We start from the raw sequence: 24,023 nt of genomic DNA on the forward strand, positions 1-24,023 counted from the left end.
TTTTAACTGTAGTATTTTTATGTCAGGCCGTTTTACTTCATTTCTATTTAAATCAATATTAAATTTATTATTTCACGATTCATGCAGTACTTTAACGTGATAAAATTTGTCATAGCTCTACTAACTTTATTTGAAGATGTTAAAAATTTAACATGAATTAACTTTGCTTGATTTAATTTAATAATCACTTTGAGCCTGATTTCAAAGTAAAAGATATTTTATGCATTCTAGTAGGCTTCCACAGATCCTCTTGCTTTTTCAGTTTAGTTCCAAAAGTAACAATAAGATCTAAGTCTCTAAAAATCTTATCAAAGCTTTTTGTCAAGACAGAATCGTATGGTATTGCAACGAAAGTTTGCTTATTTTTATCTTTTTGAAATGTAGTAGAGTTTTGAAGATCCTAACATCGTAACCATTGAGCCTAATAATTGTTTTAATTATCTCTTTTTCTTCGATGTACCAAGAAATATATGCTAGCCATTTTATGTTGAAAACAATGGTTAGAGTCACTAGTCATGTATCTAAAAAAATTTGTTTTTTTTTTCTATAAATATCAAATTCTAACTAATTATTATTTTTGATGAAAAGGGTATCTAAGAATGGAAGTTAATTATTTATTTCTTGACCGAAGGTAAATTTAATGGATGGAAAACAGTTAGTTAAACAGTTTAGAGTTGTTAATATATAAAATTATCAATATTGCATTTGCTTTTGTCGAACACAGCAAACACATCATTAACCTATCCTAGTCAAACTCGTGAAATGGAAAAAATTGGAATATATTTTCTGCATACCGTTCAAAACAGTTCATAAAAAGCTCTGCTCTGCTAGAAAGAGAGAGAGCCAATTACTTATGGCTGTATCTTCCAGTCGTTTCTAGTACGAGTTGTTATATTGAAATATATTTTGTAACATGCAAAGTTTGTTAATTTAATTATTTTTGAATACTATCAAAACCATTATTTTCCAAAAGTTCAAGAAGCAAACTTTCGTTGTAATATCATATGATCCTATCTTGACAAAAGTCACGGATAAGTTTTTTAAGACTTTAACGATATTGATAAGAAGTACATAGAGCAAACAAGGAGATCAGTTAATGGCAATTTTAAAAAAACATGTAGCTTATATAGAATGAAATTTGGAAGAGTTGTGGCGTTAACTTTACAGTGTTACTATTTTGCCAAGATTTTGCAGACGGTAGCTCAGAATTATTGGAGGCTTGGGATTGTTCGAAGGTTCACTTATGACTGGCTATTAAAGAATCTAAGCTTGATTATAACTATTAAATAAGAGGACGCCACTTAGTTTTTTTTTATAAATGAAAGAAAACTAAGAAAAGACTTGGTATATAGGTTTCAATTAACAATTAAATGACCCTGGATAAAGTAGATTTAAAGAGGCAAAAAAAAATATCTTAATATTACAACCAAATTCTACATCAAAGATATGTATACACCTCATGTTTAATCTGTTAAATGTTAATAATTTATTATAAATTAAAATATGAATAATGTTGATATGATTAAAATAAGTTTGACAAAAGTAACATTTAAATTATGATTTCGCTACTAGGTAGATTTCAGCACATGAAAAATAAATTGCAATTATTAAAGTTTTTTGTATATATTTGTAGTACGCAGGGGAAAGTTCATGAACCTTTTTACCTAAGGCATATCAGCTTTAACCGAGTTATATCTACTTAACTGCCAAAAAGGGTACTGAAAAATACTAAACAAAAAATAACTAATATTATACATAAGAAATTGACGTATTAAATTATGACATTGATGAAATATTTGTAACGTTAAATTTAAATAAAAGGTATATTAATAAAAATTTAAATAAGTGAGACAAATCTATGATTAGTAATATTTAAATAAATGGTATAAACTGGCTTGTATATTCCTCCAAGAAATGAATGACTAGCCTTCAAAATCGAGGCTGTGAATGTATGCCATTTGTGGCTCAGCTATCCGGACTGGGAATCTCTAATACTAGCCCTAACTCTGGCTCCAGCTCCACCGCTTTCCCGGGGAAATGAAAATCCTTCAGCCATCAACAATTGAAGAAGAATAAAGAGGAAAACGGAAAAGCAAAACCCTAAAACAACGGACACACTCACTTTGCTAAGTTTCATTCTCTATCCATCAAAATCTTGGGCATCCTGCACCAGAATTATGAATTAAACGGTTCCCTAAAGGAACAAGATTAAGGACTAAAAATTACAAACCATATTGGCTACTTCCTGCTTCACAAACTTCAGAAATAAAAAACGGGCCTTTTACATGCGCTCCTACCTGTAGCACGGGAACAAGTCCTCGAAAAATGGACTCAGTACCGACTAAATCAGTAACGACCCCACCTCTCTCCTGAGCTGTCAATATCAGCCAATCAGAGAAAACATTAATTAAGACTAATCAGAAAAGTGACGGACCGTCAACAGAAAGCATGGATAATTAAACCAGGAGAGTGATGCGTTACAGTAGTAATATGTCATTGGCAGTGTGAATTTAAAGAAATATAAATAAAAGAAGTTGACTGAAATTATTAATGTAATTATTGAAATTAATGAAATATCAATGGAGCGTTAGTGAACATAAGGAGTAAAAAAATAAAACGCTACAGAGTTCAAAAATCAAGTTCGGCTGAATATGTTTTAAATACTGTCACGTTGTAGGGAGTTTTAGTTTAGTTTTATTCTTCTCCCGAAAATATTCTTAGCGAAACCCGTGTCGAGTGTAAAATAAAGAGTTTTGGTTAGCGGTAAAACTGTCTTGTAATTTGAATGTACCGCCAAAGGTTCCAATCATAGGACCATACCAAATTCTGTTTTTTAGCGCTTAGTTGTTATTAATTTCAAAGAAAAATGTTGCATCTAATGCTCTTATGTTTTGAATACTGGAATTCCTGTATTTTTTAAATAATTAATACGACATCTGACTTTTCAAGATGGAGGAAGCTATCTTTCTTGGTGCTTGAGCTACAAGTTGTCAGCAAGAATTACTTCTTAAATTAATTAAAATTACCCGTAAATCCCCCTTCACCAATTAAAAAAATTAGATATGCATCACTATCGTTAATTTCATTCTTCCAACTTAAATTAGTAAAATATATTAGCTGGCTTGCTTCATTTTTGCAATTGTGTTTTTGACATATCACATTTCGTACTATTAAATGTCAAAATCGTTTATATATATATATATATAAACTTGACATTGATATATATATATATATATATATATATATATGTGTATGGTATGTGTATGGTTGTAGAAACCTTATCAGTATCTATAAAAGTTAAAATAAATTATAAATATACAGTTATTGTCTGGGGTATGAAATTGATTTTTATTAATTATACGGGTGGTTAAAATATAGTTACACCAGATGTGTTTTATTACGTTAAATAGAAAAAGTATTTTTACTATAAATTCTGTTCTAGCTTAAGCTTAATAAAGTTGCTATAATAACACCACTGTTGGCGTGAAAATCATACAAAATTTGCTCGAAATTCTTTAAACAAAACTGCAGTTGTAAATTTTCTTAATAGTTTGATTAATGTTTTTATTTTCTGATTTTTTTGTCTGTGGAGTCTAGTGAGATGAGCTTTTTTAACGGGGTTTTTTAACGAGTACAGGCTTAGATACCAGTATTTTTGAAAAAATAATTAGGTCAACCAGATTATTGGAATATACCTATTTATTTATGATCTGAACTATATTAATCTATATTAGATATTTCACCTGTTTTCCAAAGATTTCATAAAAGTCTTTTTCTTTAAATGAAGTCTGTATCTTTAAATATGGAGCTACAGAGTATGTAACTGTCATGCGTAATCAATTAAATATATCTAAAATATTTGACTATTTAGTAATTAGAAAATTCTCTTGGACTTTTAGATACATATTCAATTCAGAATAATTTGGTTTCGTAAAATGTGGATCTATTAATCTAATTTTATATGCTAATCATATTTTCAACTGATTGGAAAAATACTTTTGTTAATAGCTTGGTGACGTTTATTGACGATATGGCGTATTTGGTCATCACCAGACCAATATAACTTAATCAGACAAATATATTTATGTTATTTTGTCGAATAAATGATAATATTTGAAAATAGAAAAAACCGGTATCTGCTTTTTTATTACTTCTTTTATTACTATCAAAAGACTGCGGCAAATTTATTGGAATACAAATCATAGTCGCGCTTGACCAGACGTGATTATTTATTATATGAGTTGAAACATAATAGACTAAGGCGTCAAAACGCACCTATTTTTCTATTAACTTTAATTTATTAATTGAATGCGCCTGGTTAATCTGGAGTGACGGAGCAAATGAATATGTCAAAAGTTGCTCTTATAACAATGCTATCTATGTTCCCTTTTTCCTGTGCCACCCGGTAGATTTTGCTTTTATAACTGCCTTAATCTAATAAGTTGTAAGATGGTTAATTCTGTTCAAAGTAAAACAATTTTCTGTTTTTAATTTAATTATCTGTTTCTTTTAAAAAATCGAATAACTCTTGGGTAATCGCATTAAAGTTGTTCGGATTATTTTCATTTCTTTTTAGCTTTTACCGTAAAACTTTCTGCTGATTACCAAACAAATCTCGCATGCCGTAAAACCAAATTTTCTGTTGCGCTTTCAAAGGCTTTTTAACTTTTCTTTAAAAAGATTTCAGATATCAGATTTTGTGATTACTTCCTAATTTTTTAAATTCACTTTAAAGCACGGCTAAATTCCATTTTAATGGCTATAGAAATTTTGCATCAAGAACTTTACAAATTCTGATAACATTTGGAAACTGTAGAGGGATGTATGACCCATAAAGAATTATTTAAGATTTTTTAACTTCAATTTCATGCTGTATTTATGCATTTGCCATTAAGATATATTAGTTCTTCTTTTTTTATAACAAAAACTAATTGATCGGTGCGTTAATTGTCTTGTTACTTGTAGATGAAAGTTTATGATGTGAAAAGGTTTTTAGTAATGCAGCATTGGCAGTTTTATATAAATAAAAACGGCAAGTTCTTTATTATTTTATTTGAAACCTCCTATGTATTATAACACGCCGAAATATTAGTAAGTGATATAAAGTGGATAATTCAAGTCGAGATGTCAAACAGATGGGAGGTTGTGAGTTTTAAGATTCTACTTAAAGATGATACAGTTAGAGAAAATGTCGAAGTTAGGAACTTTGAAACCTACCTTTAAACGAGCGCTTTTCTGGTTATTACACATAATTTAAAAGTCTTTCTTAAAGTTCATTCTACCCTTCGTGATTCATTTTACGAAAGCAAGAGATTTATTAGTGTTCAAATCTTCAATTTATGGTTGGAACTAATGGCTTTTAAGCAAAGAAAGAACTTCTGATTGCTGTCTTAAGCTTACAGTTTTTTTGTATTCTAGCTTTAATTCTCTTCCATTACCCGAACGGCCAGCTGTGTTTTGTGTGGATATCAATGCTTTAACTTGCAATAATAACAAATCTTAAGTCGCAAGTTAAACCGAAAATAATATGAGCATTTCTTTTACTAAATAGAGCTCGATATTGTATTTCTTATATCTGTATTTTCTATATTCCTATATTCTATATTTATTTTGAAGTATACTAAGATCACTATAATTAAAAGAACAAATTTTTAATATCTCATCTACGGCGGAGACTCAGAAAATATAACATTTAGTTTTTAAACGCAATTTTCCTTATTTAGGTGAACATAACAATAATAGTTATAATTATAATTTTGCCCTAAATAAGTGAGCAAAGCTTGTTGGATATTGTGGAAAACCGCAATTTGGAAAATCAAGGCATTAGACATTTAAAAAACTGTACAAATATCTAGCACCAAATTAAAAAAAATTATGGTGAAAAAGTCTTTTTCGCCATCCAGGAGCTTGCACAGAAAAATTATACATACCTAGGCATATCGTTGGCAGAGGACTAACAGATATCAGAAGACTACATCATCAGGAAGTACTTAAACTTAGAAATACTACTAAAGAAAAAGCAGAAACATTCAAGTCATATGATTTTATGAAAGAACTACATAAAATTATATGACTTTGAGATCAATAATCGCCAATCAAACTTTCATCGAAGAATTGGTTGCGCCTTAAAGCGTAAATCAACTTAAACAGCGTTGGTTGTCAGATCTTATTGACAAACGGAATGAAGCATCTTAAGGTATATCTACAGAATGTCTTAGAAAGGGTTGTTAAATTGGAGAAATGGAAGGCTCTACTGTAGCTATACGAGGCAATGTTATAGCTTCCAGGAAATATATATATATATATATATATATATATATATATATATCCACAACTTTTAAATTAAAAATAAACTATGTCATATATGCCAAAGGATCTCGAACGCGTAAAACACTTAATCGCAGGATTCTAAGTGTTAACGCCGACTAAATAGCAAACAGCTATGCATACTTTATCAGGAAATTGCTATACAAAACTTACCTTACCGTTGTAATATGATATCATAATATTCAATAAGATAAAATTTAATATAAAATTGTAAAATATAAAATTATGTTTTTAAATGAGTAGATATTGATAAAAAATTAAAATCAAATTTTCAAATTGCCTTTTCAATTTAGTACGGCGTTTTTGTTGAGAACTATCTCCAACCATTATTAAGTTTAAACTATTAACAATAACTATTCTATTCATATCAGGAGATCTAGTAGACCATTCTATAAGCCCTCTTCACCCTATCCATTTATCTGTAAACTGGTCGTCTATCCCTTGCCGAACGGGAAGAACATAGTGAGGAGGAGCGCCCCCTTGCTGGAAATATATTTCAGACGACGAGTTTCCAGATAAATGCATAGGGCGAAGGGGGCCTATAGAATGGCCTGCTAGATCTCCTGATATAACGCCGTTAGACTTTTTTCTATGGGGTCATTTGAAATCTATTGTGTTTACTCCCCATCCTGAAAGTTTGGATGAACTTCGTCAATACATCACCGACAGCTGCCATGATATCCCACAACATATTTTTGAAAATGTCTGTCAGGAATTCGAACATCGCCTATATCATTGTTTGGCCAAAAACGAGCAACATTTTGAACATTTATTGAAATAAAAACTGATATTTTCATGTTTTTGTTTTCTATCTGAACAAATTAAGATAAACAAAGATTTTTCTAATTTTCTCGAAAACGAATCGACCGATTTAAAAAAATCAAACGTCAAAATAAAATACATCGAAAGACCTTTTAAACAAGCTATTACTCGATACCCCTTGCCATTTAAAATTTTTAAGGGAATGACCCTGGGCGGCAGAGGGTGAAAAGGGATGAAGTAATCTTAGGTTATAAAGTTGTCCTCCTTGACAAACCTTTTGACGTATTTCGGCGTTTTTTTCAGTGCTTTTCACGAGTGGTTTTCGATAAATCAGTGGTGGGAAGTTTTCAAATAAACACCCTGTATCTTAAAACCAAATTCGCCTTTTAAATGACCTGCCCGACAGACAACCAGTTTAATGCCTGTAACATGCTTACTATTGGCACAGTATAAAGAACAAGACAGTAGGTTCACTCTCTTGCGGCCGTTTGAAGTAGGGACTTCTAAACAGTGCCGACTTTTTTTACGCGGTCGTAAATCATTATTTAGTTTCGACGGCAATCCTTTACGATACGGGGGGTGTTTGAAACATTTTTAATAAGGAATATTTTTGTACATCGCGGCGGGCAGCGTGTAATATATGGAATTTTTTGAAATTAAAGGCACTTTGTATTATTGTTAAAATGAAATTGAAAGAATATTATTAAGTATCTCTTTTGAACAAATAACTGTAAGAAAAACACTTGGTAGATAGCTTTAAAATTAAGTTTATTAGAATGTACACAATTAAATCTTAGCTTTACGTTACTTTCATGCTCTTTTCTTAACTGACCAAGAAACTACCTACCTAATATTACATACACTTAATTAATAATAACTTCGTTAATATACCCATTTTTTAAATATTTAATAAAATTTACATAATAATGTGATAACAACACTCAGCATATGGAACTCGGTAACAGTGAAATATAAAAAGGCAGTTAAATAAAAAAAACTTATTAAATGCCTAATTATTTGCTTTTTAAATAGGGGATGAAAGAACAAACCACTAAAATTCAAATAAAACGAAAATAGGTGTTTTACAACCTAGAATTCATATAAATATGCAAAATAAATATAGTTTTACATTGGGGATTATAGTACACATCAATATTTTGAAACTTAAACCCTTAAAAACCACCCTTAATGACGAAAAAATGCAGTTTTAAGTATGGTTAGACGGTATAAGTGGCTAAAATTTATATCATTCAAATGATTGCAATGCAACTAATAATAAATCGGATAGCTTTCACTATTAAAAACCACCACTAATAACAGAATATTACCAAAAATTTTGCATTTTTTTAGATTAAAATCACGATTTAAAAAAAATATGTCCATTGTAGAAGGCTACGCTTTAATTTTTGAAATAAATACATAATTTTTTATGATAAATGTTTTTAAAACTGCAATTATTTTTATTTTATTCCTAACTTTTTTAGTTTTTATGCTAATGACTTACAATCAAGTTTATTTTTAAAGTTTTTGATAGTACATACTTGAAAAAATGTGCTAGATATTTGTCTAAAAAACGTTTTTTTTTTTTAAATTATTTCACGTTATTATTTTACGTCATTATATTTTGTTATCTAAAAAAAGGGGTTATGTTCACACAGTTGTATCTTAACGCCTATAGCACCTAGATAAATTAAACAAAAGCCAATCTTTTGTTTTTAAACCAACTTTTGTTTATTAGATTTTTTTGTAGGATCTCAATTTTCCGAGATATTTAAGAAATACTGAAGAAAAGCGTGTATTTTTTTCTGAAGACTAATCCATTTTTATTTAAAAAAAATGTATATCCCCTTTTACTCCTGCAGCCATCTACGCAACTTATCGCCGGCATTTTTAAAGTACAAAATTTCCGCACAACTATTCGCTATAACGCAGTCGCAGCCACCGGGCAGCAAAAAAGAGTAGCATCAGAAAGCGAGTGAGAAAGGCAACATTTTGGGCGGCGCTTAGAGTGATCCTTCTATTCTAGTTTATGTTCGGTGCTATTGGTGTATCTTTATTACAATTAAGGATAATGCGCATTACCTTATTTTGCTGCATTTGCAGTCTATTTATATTTTCTTGAGTACAAGATATTAATAACGAACAACAATAATTAAAGTGTGGTGAAATACTTGTGTTATATACAAGTGTTTTACTTACGAAAAAAAAGAGCCTTGTTTCCTACCTAGTTTCTTACATTGATAATCTACCTGATTAGAAAAACTAAGATGTGGATCCAAGAAAATACATAAATATTTTATTTCAGAAACAAAATCAATTTTAGAGCCATTTATGTTAAGGACTAATCCCAACTCTATATTTTTTACAATTTGTCTTTGCAGCTATTAACATGCATTTCGTTTTTGATGTGTTCAGTTTTAATTTATTTTGGCAAAGCCAGATGATGATACAGATCGTATATACAAATCATACATGATTTTCAACTCGTTAGGAGTATTTGATATTTCTCTAAAATTATTGCCTGCTACACAAATATGGGTGTCATCTGCAAATAAACTAACAAATGATTTTTTTAATGCTGTAATGGTATTACTGGCGCTTACTAATTTTTCTATCCCCTCTCGATCTTCTGGGTTATTTAAAAAGTTTGTAGTTGGTTATCCAACGATTATCTCGGGCGCCACCCTCAAGTTTAATGTGGACGAGGGACCACGGCCTATCGGGTAGCCTTTAGACAGTGGAGAAAGTAATCCAGGTCTTCTGTGTGAGTAAAACAATAGGCAATATTGCAACAAAATCACATTTATTCATCCCAAAACCTAACATGTCATCTCTTTGCTAACACTTCACAATAAGCCTTACATACGGCCAAATTCAATACGGTACGGAGCGGGAAGAGGAGGGGTGCAGTGAAGAGAACCCATGTCGGTAAGCAAAATGTAAAAGCGGTACGGTAATTTATGGCAGTGAATGAACGGATCAGATACAGCCCATCCAAAATAAAGCATGAAACGGTAGGTATTAATCGGAATGGTAAGCGGTAAGTCACCCACAGGATAATTAAGCGGTCTAGTATGGAAAATAAATGCGTTCGGTCGTAACCTTGGCCAACTCTGTTTAAAATGTCGGTAGACGCGGTCTTAATTATGTAGGTAGAAGATAGAAATGCTGTCAGGTTGGGAATAATGGGATAATATCTAGTGCAGGGTGATACCTCGTAACGGTCCGACACGTAACCCCCTAGCACTTTTTAAGGAATACACAGTGTTACCCCGTAACGGTCCGGCACGCAACCCCGTGTATCCTGTGGATATTAGGAATAAGGAGATAATGTCCAATGCAGGGTGCTACCTCGTAACGGTCCGACACATAGCCTCCTAGCACTTTTTAAGGAATACACAGTGTTAGCCCGTAAGGGTCCGGCACGCAACCCCGTGTATCCTGTGGATATTAGGAATAAGGAGATAATGTCCAATGCAGGGTGCTACCTCGTAACGGTCCGACACGTAGCCCCCTAGCACTTTTTAAGGAATACACAGTGTTTCCCCGTAACGGTCCGGCACGCAACCCCGTGTATCCTGTAGACACTAGGAATAATGGGATAATGTCTAATTCAGGGTGCTACCTCGTAACGGTCCGACACGTAGACCCCTAGCACTTTTTAAGGAATACATAGTGTTACCCCGTAACGGTCCGGCACGCAACCCCGTGTATCCTGTAGACACTAGGAATAGGAAAAACGAATTTGCCTACCTTCTTACCTATTATACTTACATGCTGAAAACAGCGGCGGAGTGAAGGAGCGGGCGGCGGCGGAACGATATACGGTACTGTGGGGCTTACCTCGGTCAGTCTTCTCGGTCGGACTGGCACTCAACGGACTGCGGACTCAGCGGACTCCCCGTTGCCGGTCAGTGCATCGCGTTATATAGAGCACGGTCATGCGCGGTACTTAGTAAACGCGGTAACAGTAGTGGTGGTACGGCCACGAACGGTACTGAGGTATTAACCAATAACACCTCTACAAAAGGACAAAGCGCTCCAAAAAATTTTACTCGTGACGTCACGCGTTTGGGCCATGCACTTCGGGTTGATTTTCCGGTGAATTCAGCTGTTGACGCTGCCGTTGTTCGTCCATGGAAGGCTGCCTGCAACGCTGCCAGACTTTGCAAATTGCCGTGAACGTGAGGATGCTCTATTACTATCTTAAAATAATTAAATCTATATCTTTAACTGCTCTTACTTTACAATTTAGTTAAAAAAAAGAGTGCATCCTTATTTCTCTTTTTATAATTTAAACTTCCATTTTTCCAAATTTTATCATTTATCTAATACCTTGTTAAAGTCTGCCCAACCAATCTGTAGCTAAGCGGTATCGGTGCGGGGAACGTGGTTGTAGACTAGACCCGCCTCATTTCATTCATGAAATGGCCAGTGACGTGCGAAATTTTATAAACCGATTACACAGATTTGAATGTATTAAATATTAAAAAATATGGTTTGGTTTTAATTTTAAAATAGGTATTTGTAAGTAAGATATTAATTTGGAAATTAAGGTATTCTAAAATATTTTATTTGTAAATATGTAATAAAAAAATGACAGACAAGATTAGGGAAGTTTGAGATAAAAGTAAAGTAAAGAAAACACAAAATTTGTAATACACCTACTTAGTTTATTCACTTAAAATAAGAGTGCCGTACTCGATGCCTGGATATCGCGAGGGAAAGAGCATGGCAGATAATCCCAATTATGCTGTTTAAACATTGAATTTATTACATAATATGTATAATTTAAATTATTATTTAAATAAGTATAATCAATTTGTACCTGTTGAAGATATATTGCTAACCACTCCAGTAACAGTCTCACTCTGCCAGCATTTTTTAAACGTTAGGTCATTGTCTATCCAAGTTTCATCTAAATAGGCAATATTGCGACCTTCGGCTCTGTGTTTTTTTATTTCTCTTAGGTATTTATACCTTAAAGATGTTATTTTTGGAAAATTTTTTTCTTCTGGCAATTTTTGCAACAGCCTTTTGCTAGTAGGCACAACTTTAAACCCATATAAATTCGATTTATTAGGTGTTTAACTATTTGAAAATGAAAGTTGTCGTCTTGTTCCACCTTCGTCATTCGCGGTCTTTTTTTGCCGGGACTAGAAAGCATTTTGTTGGGGTCCGTCCGCATTCTTTCTTCATCTTCTTTGTGAATTTTTTTTACCATTGAAATGCTTACGCCAGTATATTGAGATACTCTTTCAAGTTTGCGCTTTACTGGTAGATTAACGAAGTTATTAGTAGCTTCTTCATTGCAAACCCTAAGAATTTGTACAAGAAGTATATAACGAATTTCTGGGACTATAAAAATGTCAATAACCCTAATAACTCCTTTTACACTTACAGGCACGCTAACAACGCCTATACATTCACACGACATATTATTAGCTATTGTACAAGATGTTCTCCTATTAATGTCCAAAGTAACTCCCAATATTTTCAATTTTTCCCAACCAGAACTACCCATAAAAGTCCTATTTGCACCTGAATCCAAAAGACCATAAAATTTAGACCCAAAAATTTCTACTGATAAATAAGGACATTCCCCTGGACCTACATGTGCTAATACATAGTCAAGTACAATTTTATTTTTACAATCCATGGTCGAATCAAAACCAGAAGCAAACCCTCGACCTAAGATTGGCTTCTCGGGCCGTTTCCCTGATTATTATGTCTATTACAATCTGGACAGTTTATTTTAGTAAAGTTATCTTTTCCACAGCCAAAACATTTTTTAATTTTTAATGTACAATTTTTAGCAAAATGATTTGGTTGGTCACATTTAAAACAAAGTTTTACTCCAGAATTAGCATTACCAAAATTATTGTTATTTTTGTTGCCAGAATTGTGATGATTTTGACCACTAGGACCTGTTTTAAAATTACTGTTCTTAAAATTATTAGAATTAAAATTTCTGTTTTGTCCATAACGATCTGAACCTTGGAATTTATTGTGGTTACTAGATCTTTGATTAAAATTTTGATTTTGTCCTGGCCTATTTTGATTATTAATATTATTATTCTTTGCAAATCTATTTGTATTAAGAAAAGAACTCTGATTTGAATGAGGTATATTCTGGTTATAATTACTTGAAAATCTGTTATTATTATTGTTGGAATTTTGAAAATTTGAGTTTATTGATTCACAATTATTCAGATTGTCAAATTCTGTACTATTAAGTTTACTACTTATTTTAAAATTTTCTAAACTTGTCCTATTATATTGATAATCTAAATCAGGTTCGAGTGACAAATTGCCCTTCTTAGGTGGTTTAAAATCCTCTACCCTTAACCGCGTCTCCTCTAGCTTTCTACACAATTCAATAAGTTCAAAAGGTGTATTTATTTCATGCAAAGTTAATCTTTCCTGATAAAAAGGTAAAATGTTTGATCTTAAGACTCTTAATCTTAACTGATCACCAACTGGAGTAGGCATTCTATCAAAAAGTTGAGACATAGCTGCAACATAAATACCAATCGGTTCATCACTACCCTGAGTTCTTTCTAAAATTTGTTTCCATAATTTATCAGCAAAGTGTGGAGGTACAAATTCATCTTTCATTAATTTAATTAAAGAGTCCCAATCTGTTGCATATCTAGATATTAAGTGATAATAATTTAAAGCTTGACAGTCAAAAAGATCAGAAGCTGAGTTGAAAAGTTCTGCCTTTGAAACACCCCTTGAAATAGATAGTTCTTCTACCCTCTGTAAAAATGCATTGAAGCTTAAACCTGACTTATTACCTGAAAATTTTAAATTCCATTTAAAAACTGGAACACTTTTGAAATAAGATGTAGATGGTTGCATATTGGTATTTATCGCAGTCATATTAACTTCATTTCGAGTAGGCGTAGAATTATCATGAATAGAAGTTCGAGTTGAATCTAATAAAGTATTTACTTCAAAATTATTATCTAAGGGTGGATCAATGTTAGAGTCTGAAAGAAGTTTTATTTTATTTTCATACTCAGAAACTAATGTTGTAAGTTCAAGAAGTAAAGAGGACCTTTTTGCGCCCCACGTTGGGCGCCAGTGTTATATATTTTTTTTCTAAAGTGCAATAAAATGGAATTATGGTGATGCGATGAATGCCAAGTTAATCAAAAGAAAAGAAGTACTAAAAATAGTGAAAGGTTTATGGCCTTAAGAGGGTCTCCAAAAGTTGTTTGATGCCCGGAGGAACTTAACCCCTCTTACCTGAAACGCCCAGAGAAGGAATCCTTCACAATGCTGCTAGCTCAAGCCGATGTGGGTTCTAGCTTCTTTCTCAACCAAATGAACCAAAATTTCTTAGGTAGTAACTACCCAAGAGTTACCCAACTAAATGTCAAAATCAGTATGGCGCCACCAAGTTTTGGATTTTATATAATCCCAAAGGACGCCCAATGTTTATCAAAATTTATTTAGGCAAGTTCAAAACGAAACTTGGAAAACAAAATCAAAGTCAAATCAGTATACACTATTGTTTCCAAATTACCTATGATATTCCAACCTACTCAACTCAAGTGAAAAACAAATTAACAACAGAAAATAACAATTTATTTAAGTCTTGATTATCACAGAGAATTATGTTATGTTATCGTTAAGAGGAATAATTATTTAAGTTGGTAATAAGGAACCACAACATCACACAAAAAAAATACACAATCAAAGTGTGGTTGTCAAAATAAAATAAATTATGTTACACCCAAACTTTGGGGAATGAAGCTTCAATTCAATTAAACTAATAACTTACATGGCCCGGTATATCCCGCCACGGACATTGACCTAAGCAAAAAAAATAACAACCCTAACTGTTGAAGCTTCCCCACTTAAAATTACCCTCTTATTAGTTTACTCTAATATTTACTAGCTAATCTGAGAAAATTTGACATCTTAGGAGTAGTCTGAAAATAAATAATATAACTCAAGTATATACTCGTAGTACTACGAAGCCGGCTGCGTCTTACCTCACAGGAGTCACTTGTCACATATATATGTACTCATATCAGTAATATTCAATAATAAAATAGCATCGATTAAATAATGTCAATAAAATTTTAAATAAGCTTATGTATGTATCTCAACTCAAAAGATAAAAGTCGTGATAATAAAAATAAAATAAAACAAGTGAATAAAAAAAAATGTTATGTTCTGTCACTTAGCTCCATACACAGCAGACTACTTCATATTCGAGACTCTCCCAGACATCCAATTCCCAGTCAAGGAAAACTGCAGGCTTCCAAGCTTCACCTCTTCCACTTCACAAGCTCTGGTAGTGGTCTAGGTTAGACGTTAGCTCACAGTTGCTTAAAATCTCCTTCTAGATTAGAGCCAGTAGAGTACATAACCCCAAAACGAAAGCACCATGTGGCATGAAGAAATCAGGTCCGTACAAAAAAAATCCGTCCAAAATCCATGTTATGTAGCTCTAGTAGCCAAAAGAAAAGAAAAAACCTATACTATCAGTATAAACGATAAATTCAAGAATACCTACTTGCTAATTAAATTGTCCCCTGCCAATGCCAATCAGAACCGCTATTTTGCCGATGTTCGAGGGCACGTGAAAAATTATTAGGTTTTAAATCGCCATAAAGGCCAGTAAATTCAACAAAACAACAAATTATAGCATTACGCCCAAAAAGTTGATTTACTATCACCACATTTAGTCAATTATATCCCCATATGGGTAAAATTCACCCGAATTTCAAAAAGAACTAAAGCACTCTTCACTTCATGACGGCGGTCTGGGAAAAGGAACGACCGCAGAGGTCAAGCCCGTATTTAAGCAATCACGCACAAGGTGTATTGCCAATCGAAATATATAACAAAATAACTTAACTTTTTTTATAAGTACCATAAAACCTTTTATAAAAAATAAATAACAAAATTTGTGGCCCAAGGAAGTTGGCAATGAAAATATGTGTCACTATGACAATCAATTTCGATTTTGCCTAGACCAGCAACTTCTTGCTATCTTCCAAGAAAACTAATATTTACATAAGATAAAAAGAGACAAAAATTAGATAGGTCAGTCGGAGTAAAATCAACCAGCATATCTGGTATGGTCAAGCCAAAATCAGATATTGTACTATGAACAGTACAACATACACAATAATTGTACATGCCCAATTAATCATTATTCGTTATAAAATAATTAAATAATCAATATGGGATATAATTTAAATTCTAAAATATTTCTTTAGTCCAGAACCGGGTTTTATAAGAGTATAAATAAAATTTCATTAACAACCAGTACAATATGAAGCTGAAATGTACAAAACTAAATGTGTCCTTAAAAAAAAAGAATACTGTAATTTGAAATGGCTAGAGAACAGAACTATGGTTTACTTGGGAGGCTATTACAGAGAGGGCATTACTAGTATCAATCATTAATATTTGTAAAATATCTATTTTGAAAATATAACTATAATCAGTGCTTTTAATAAAGAGTATAAAATGCCAATTTTAACCTGTAACATCCTGATATTCGATTTTTTTTAGTCGTCGTTCCAATTCATATTACTTATATTTATAGACATTTTATATTCAAAATAACCAACATTTACTTTAAATCTTTTTTGTTTGTAAAGCAATCGAGCTTGGTTTTATTTCATTGAATATGATTTTTATTTATTACAACATTAGGTACATAATTTTTGAAATTTAGTGTCGCATAAATTATGATTTTATTTTAATGTTTTATTTTTCATAACTGTGCTTAGGCTTTATAATTCTCTTATTATCACTTTACTTACCTATAAACATTCGCAATCACTTCCCTTACCTGGCTATGAATAAAGTTATTCATTTTAACGTAAATAACACAAAAACTGTTAAAAATTATGAACTTTAACAACAAAGAAACAAATAACACAAAACAACAACAAAACAGCAACAACAATAATAGCAAATAAACTAAACTATGCTACACTACTCAAAAGTCATAGGTCAGAAATTAAGTAGGTACCTAAAAATACAGCAATAAAAACAGTTTAATAGCTCAAAAGTATTAACATACGCCGCCGCCACTGAATCCGCAAGAAATCGATATTATTCCGAAAATTACACAAAACTTGGTAGGATGCGATCCAATAAGATAGAGAAAGACAGAGAGCTGCATAAAAATAATAAATTAATGGCCGCGATGTCATCAACCAATCACCTGTCCCCAAACAGCGAGATGCTTCCGCGAAAGCACGACGTTGCCGGCTTTGTAAGTTTTATTAGGAATTTCGGATAAATGTTAGTCAATATTGGATTTTATAATATGCAAAACATTAGCAAATAGAACTAAAAAATATGGTTTAAACTGCATTACATTATTTATTATCTTTTTTATGATTAAATAGCTTAATTTTACCATTATATTTACTTTTCATTCAATACTATTTCATTTTTGCAATAAGACGTGACAACGCTTCAAAATTTCGCCCGCATTCTTTTCGTAGACACAGATCCGATGGTCAAACTGTAGATACAGCCGTATTTCGGTGTTCAAAATGTTTAGACATGTTTTGTGTCTATTTATTCTCTTCGGTAGTAGAAAAATGTAGTTATATGTGTATAAAAAAATCTTCCTTTTTTATTCTTGAGGATAGTCGCGTTAACCTACGGCTAATATGGAAACAAACGCTAAACTATTTTGAAAAATATCGACGTTATCATCATTTTCTTACATAACTAATAGAATGGAGTTTTTTCTGCCAAAACGTATAGTTTTTTGTTCTCTTATTTTATAATTTCTAATTTGTACAGCAAATAAAAATGCTACCTAATAGACTAGGTATGTATACAGTATTATAAAAAGAAATAATAATTTAACATAAATTTAAAAGAAAGCAGATTAAAACGAAATATCTACCCTAAATATATCTTGCCCCTATTTAAATTAGAACACTCTTTTTAAATGAAAATACGATTTATTCTCTTAGATAACACTTTAATAATTCAGATAGGCTAGCAGAACTATTGGTAGAATTATAAACGAAGCGAAAAATAGTACTCTAGCAAGATGTTTTTCAGTAGCTGTTCGACAATTTTTGTACAAAAATTACGCTGGGTAGATTGGACGAGGAGATCTGATTAACTGACCCGCAAACTCACCCGATATGACCTCTCCAGATTTTTATATGTGGGGTTATTTGAAGAATGTTGTCTTTTAACAATGACCTACGACCATATACAACATGCATGATTGGGTTCGTAAAGCATGCGCTAAGATTCCAACACAAACTTTACTAGGCACCATACGCGAAGTTCATAAGCATTTCACCTTGTGTTTTTAGCCAACTTCGAACATTTGCTTCGTAGCTAAATTTATAGCAGGCAAGGGGTAATTATTAATGATTAAAAATTTTTTTTTTTTTAAACATTGCACTCATTCTGTTATGCATTAAATTGTGTACTAATCGAATGTACGTAACTTGTGAAATATGCATCCACTGGGTTGCTTTTTTTTTCTTGTGCCGTTACTATGCAGCCAGGTGCGCGGAGGTGATTCGTAATAGTAATTTGCACCTGTCGAGTTACGCAATAAAATATTACATTAAATTAAAGTTAATTTTATTGCAAACAATATGGCATAGGGTTACTTGCGAAAAACCTATGCATAATCCCGCTTGCCGATTTTTAAAAGTTCAAATTTTCCGCGGCTTAATGCGATCGACAAATATATATATATATATATATATATATATATATATATATATATCCCGTAACGTTATGGGTGAAGGTCGTAGTATGGTGGGATCCTCTACTACTATGTTCACGTCGTTGTTTCCGAATGAATGAAATCACTCGAATCTGAACATGACCTTAATAATTCACCTCAAGTATGGCTGCAGTATTTTTAAAATGTTTAATTAAAATAGAAACATTAATAAACAGCTGGAAATCAGTTTTTTTTGTAATTTGACCTCAAGGTTACGATAACAAAGTCTTAAATATCCTTATAAAGGTAAACTTTTCCGATCTTTTTGAATCCGCTAAAACATTAGAGTCTCTCGTAATTTAACATTCGAGCTTAGCATCAAAAAAATATTACTCTGAACTTGAATTGACCTTGAAAACCACCTCAAGGTCAAAAAGATCTTCATAGATACATATACCCTCTCTGTTTTGAACAACTTGTGTTTGCAATAAAATTAACTTTAATTTAATGTAATGTTTTATTGCGTAACTCGATAGGTGCAAATTACTATTACGAATCACCTCCGCGCACCTGGCTGCGTAGTAACGGCACAAGAAAAAAAAGGCAACCCAGTGGATGCATATTTCACAAGTTACGTACTTTCGATTAGTACACAATTTAATGCGTAACAGAATGAGTGCAATGTTTAAAAAAAAAATAAATTTTAATCATGAATAATTAATATTTTGCACAAGATTTCTCAGGCATATATATATATATATATATATATATATATATATATATATATATATATATATATATATATATATATATATATATATATATATATATATATATATATATATATATATATATATATATATATATATATATATATATATATATATATAATATATTAAATTCATTTATAAATCATTATAAATATCAAAATTTACCCCTATTATCTTGAAAATTTTTATGAATATATCACGAATTTACATATTTTAGGCTAAAAGTGCTTATAGGCATGTTTGGGACCATTTTGAGGTGCGGTCCGAAGACATCATTTTATAAAGACCGCTTCCAGGAAATATGATTTTTAGATTCGGTATAAAAATGTAATTTATTGAAACAACAAAAATATTAGAATACAAAAATTTTACTTCATATATATATTATTCAAAATCCGATTCATAGGAAAAAAAATTGTTCATCTTCAATTTGAATTGATTCGTTATTCGTTTCTTCCGCTGTCATTTCGACAATGTCTTGCACCGTTAAAGGTGTTTGGTCACCAATAAATCCTATTGGTTTCAAATAACCGTCAACATACCACCCACATTTTTCAGGCTGCAACTTTATGCATTGAGGGTCCGTTGCATGAAACCACATAGAATTAACAAAAATTGTGCGCAAAACTTTTTGTTGCAGTGATAACCAGCAAGGTGGTATACTGTTTGAATCGAAACTTTTAATTTTTTTTAAGAACTGCTCATTATCTTCTTTTGAAGAATAATTTTTCAAAAAAATTCGATGTCTTGCTTCATCAACACTATTGCAGTTCTTAATGCCATATATGCTTGCAGTGAATTCTTTTAAAATGTTCGTTAAAATGTAGTACATTGTCACATGAGCCAAACAAAAAACACTTTTTAACCATTTTTTAGTACGTTTTTTTTTCAAAATCAGGTTAATTCACTATGATGATGCTCCTACTACTAGCATGTACTACTATCGCTCTCTTTCTGTAACTCATACACAGAGCATGCGCACTCGATAAACTAGTGCAATACAGCTGTAATGCTGTGTCTTTGTCTATCGCATTGGATATTATTCTCGGACCTCTCTATCGCTCGCATCAAGCCGCGCGAGAATTTGAACTTTTAAAAATCGGCAACCGGGATTATGCACAGGTTTTTCGCAAGCAACCCTATGCCATATTGTTTGCAATAAAAATAACTTTAATTTAATGTAATGTTTTATTGCGTAACTCGATATTGCTATAAATTGCTATTACGAATCACCTCCGCGCACCTGGCTGCATAGTAACTACACAAGAAAAAAGAAGGCAACCCAGTGGATGCATATTTCACAAGTTACTACGATTCGTACTTTTGATTAGTACACAATTTAATGCGTAACAGAATGAGTGCAATGTTTAAAAAATAAATAATTTTTAATCATTAATAATTAATATTTTGCACAAGATTTTTCAGGCAACCTTTGCGGAATACATTTTAAGATATACTACATTTTATGAAAACATACGTTTCATCCCGTAACTTTATGGCTGAAGGTCGTAGTATGGTGGGATCCTCTACTACTATGTTCACGTCGTTGTTTCCGAATGAATGAAATCACTCGAATCTGAACATGACCTTGATAATTCACCTCAAGTATGGCTGCAGTTTTTTTTAAAATGTTTAATTAAAATAGAAACATTAATAAACAGCTGGAAAGCAGTTTTTTTGTAATTTGACCTCAAAGTTACGATAACAAAATCTTAAATATCCTTATAAAGGTAAACTTTTCCGATCTTTTTGAATCCGCTAAAACATTAGAGTCTTTCGTAATTTAACATTCGAGCTTAGCATCAAAAAAATATTACTCTGAACTTGAATTGACCTTGAAAACCACCTCAAGGTCAAAAAGATCTTCATAGATACATATACCCTCTCTGTTTTGAACAACTTGTGTTTCAAACATTTTTGAGCATTCAATTTAGATGCGTAGGTTAATATGGCCCACCCTGTAGTCTTAATTCAAAATAGACAAAAGTAAAGTTAAAAAAAAGAAACAAGTAAAGTAAAAAACTTAAATAAATCATAACGTTTTAACATTATTTAATAAAAAAGTGGTGTATTGCATATAATGCTCTCTTCAGCTAGTGTGATTTTAAAGCCTTGCGAACAACGCTGATAAAATACAGAGGACATCACCCAAATGGCTTGATAAGCAGGCTATACTTATTAAGTTATATAGGCAACAGGGGGTTAATTATTAAAAAAAAGCTTATAGCAAAAAAAGCGGCATTTTTTCCGCATCTAAAAGAAGTGGCATAACCCGCATTCAGAGCAATAGACACCATAAATAACTCCTTGTCTTTTTTTTTAACCTGGCAAATGACGAACCTCGTGTAACAGAAAATAAAAATTAATTTAAAGAACTTGAAGAAACCTGAAAAACGCATTGTTTTTACGCAATATCTTTTTTGGCAAAAGAAGTGGATAAACAATTGACTACACTGTATCTCAGTAGATACGAACAAAGTTAAATAAGACAAGATAATAGCAAGATCCGATCCCAAGATATTTTAGTTTGTAAATTATTAATATCTTGTAGCAATATAAAAAACACAAAAAACACACTAGCATTTTTGTTAGTTTCAGAAATAAGATATTTTAAGTTGGAATCACTAATAAAGATTCAAAAAGTAATCAAATCCAAAAATGCTAACATTTACAGGGTGTTCCAAAAATATTTAAGTTAATATTAGACCGTAAACGTCTAGCCTACCATCGATCGTGATCCGCCCTGTATATTAAATTGTATCTTGTGAGAATATTTTTTTACTTATTGTTTTATTTTTTTATATTGCGTCATTGTATAACTTTTACACAAAAGACTCTTAAAACTATATCTATGACGGGTATGACGTTATTAAATTCAGATATTTGATCATTTCCGAACATTAGTATTGTTTCAAATTTATTCTCGTTATCCTATTATAATTAAATATATCCAATATAGCTAAAAACAAATAACAGTTACATTAATTACCTGAATTTTAAACAAAACAGTCATGATTTTAATTGGGTGTAACTGCTTTCGAAATCGTGGAATAAATAAAATATGGTCACATAAAAGAAATATTCCTGAAATAAAAAAAAAAGTAAATATACTATTTAAACAGTTAATAATATGTATACTAAATTTAACTTAACTTATTTTAGGGTTAGTAACAAATTGTAATAAAAATACAGCTGGCTTAAAAACTGTGTCTTAAGAACAAAAAACATCAACTTCTTTTATTGAACTTGTGAGTAAAATAATTATATAAAGTAAAATAAAGATCTAAGCTAATATATCAAATATTATGAAAAAACTGCTATATGTATGTCTGTTTAAAAATACATAAAAACTAAAACCGCTGGTTCAAAAAAAAATTCAATTAGGTTTAAAATAACGCTTGAAGTTTGCCTACCTTGTAGTTCGGTTTCTCGTGTGTCCAAAATTTACTGGTGAATTTTCTGCGTATCTAAATTTCTATGAGCTTACTTTCTTTCTTCACACTGATGTGATTATTATATATTATATTACAATTATTTCCTATATTAGCGGTAAATGTTAATTATTATATGAGGAGATTATTCGTTTAATTTAGTTTTATGAAGGGGCAAATTATTGTTGCACGATTTAGCAGTAACGATAGACTGTTCACTTTACCTCGTAAGCTCGTCCCTTCTTCTTAGATAGGCAAACATTCGTTTTTGCGGCAATTTAAGGTTGTTTAAATTTTAAAATCTAACATATATGTATTATTAGATAATTATTAGTCTCGGTCAAATTATCTAAATTTTAGTTATTATAATTACCTCTTTGGTCTACATAAGCGTAAATCTAAGTAAATGTTTATAATGTATTTTTCACAATATCTATGTGTTTAAATTCTGATCAGCACTGCAATTTTACTAATTAAGATTATTTTATTAAAAATTTATTCAATTATAAGCCAAAATAAATTTTATTTCATAAAATCATCTTAATAGGACATCTTGAATTCATACCGTCATACCTCATCACACATACCGGGTGGTGCGTCGCCGAGCGGAACATAGGAAAACCCATGTAAATTTTAAGGGGGTCAATTATTGGCTTCCCTGTACATTTTACAGAAAAAATGTTTTGAAGAGACCAATCTGGCAAACTCTCGTGCAAAGTTTCAGAAAATTTTAATAAGCGAATCTTGAATTATTCAATTAAATGTAATTGCAAAATTAGCAAATTTTCGATTCAGGTAAAACCAAACGGGCACCAATAAAATGAATATTGTCACTGACGTGAGGAAAAGTGTCAATAAATCAGTGACAGTCGATATTTGAAAACAAGTATGAATTATTCAATCGACGAAAAAATAGATATAAATATTTAATATAACTTCATCGTTATATTAAATAAAAGTTTAGATAAAAAAGTAATGTTAACGTATCTTACTTTGAATATATGGTTGTTAAAGATTGATAAAACAAAATAAAAATATTTCTTG

At 31.4% G+C, this 24,023-nt stretch overlaps 1 protein-coding gene and 1 long non-coding RNA gene across 4 annotated transcripts in view; one reads left to right on the plus strand and one right to left on the minus strand.

The window, feature by feature from the left end:
- LOC126736869 (uncharacterized) overlaps positions 1-16,602 on the minus strand; it is a 300,653-nt gene extending 284,051 nt beyond the window's left edge. Inside the window, exon 1 of the long non-coding RNA XR_007660806.1 lies at positions 14,878-16,602. This is a non-coding gene — a long non-coding RNA (uncharacterized LOC126736869). The remainder of the gene's footprint in view (positions 1-14,877) is intronic.
- The window catches only part of LOC126736855 (spermine oxidase-like), a 413,704-nt gene that overhangs the window by 160,513 nt on the left and 229,168 nt on the right, over positions 1-24,023 (plus strand). The window lies entirely within an intron of this gene.

Source organism: Anthonomus grandis, chromosome 5, assembly GCF_022605725.1.
Source record: "Anthonomus grandis grandis chromosome 5, icAntGran1.3, whole genome shotgun sequence".
NCBI lineage: Eukaryota > Metazoa > Arthropoda > Insecta > Coleoptera > Curculionidae > Anthonomus > Anthonomus grandis.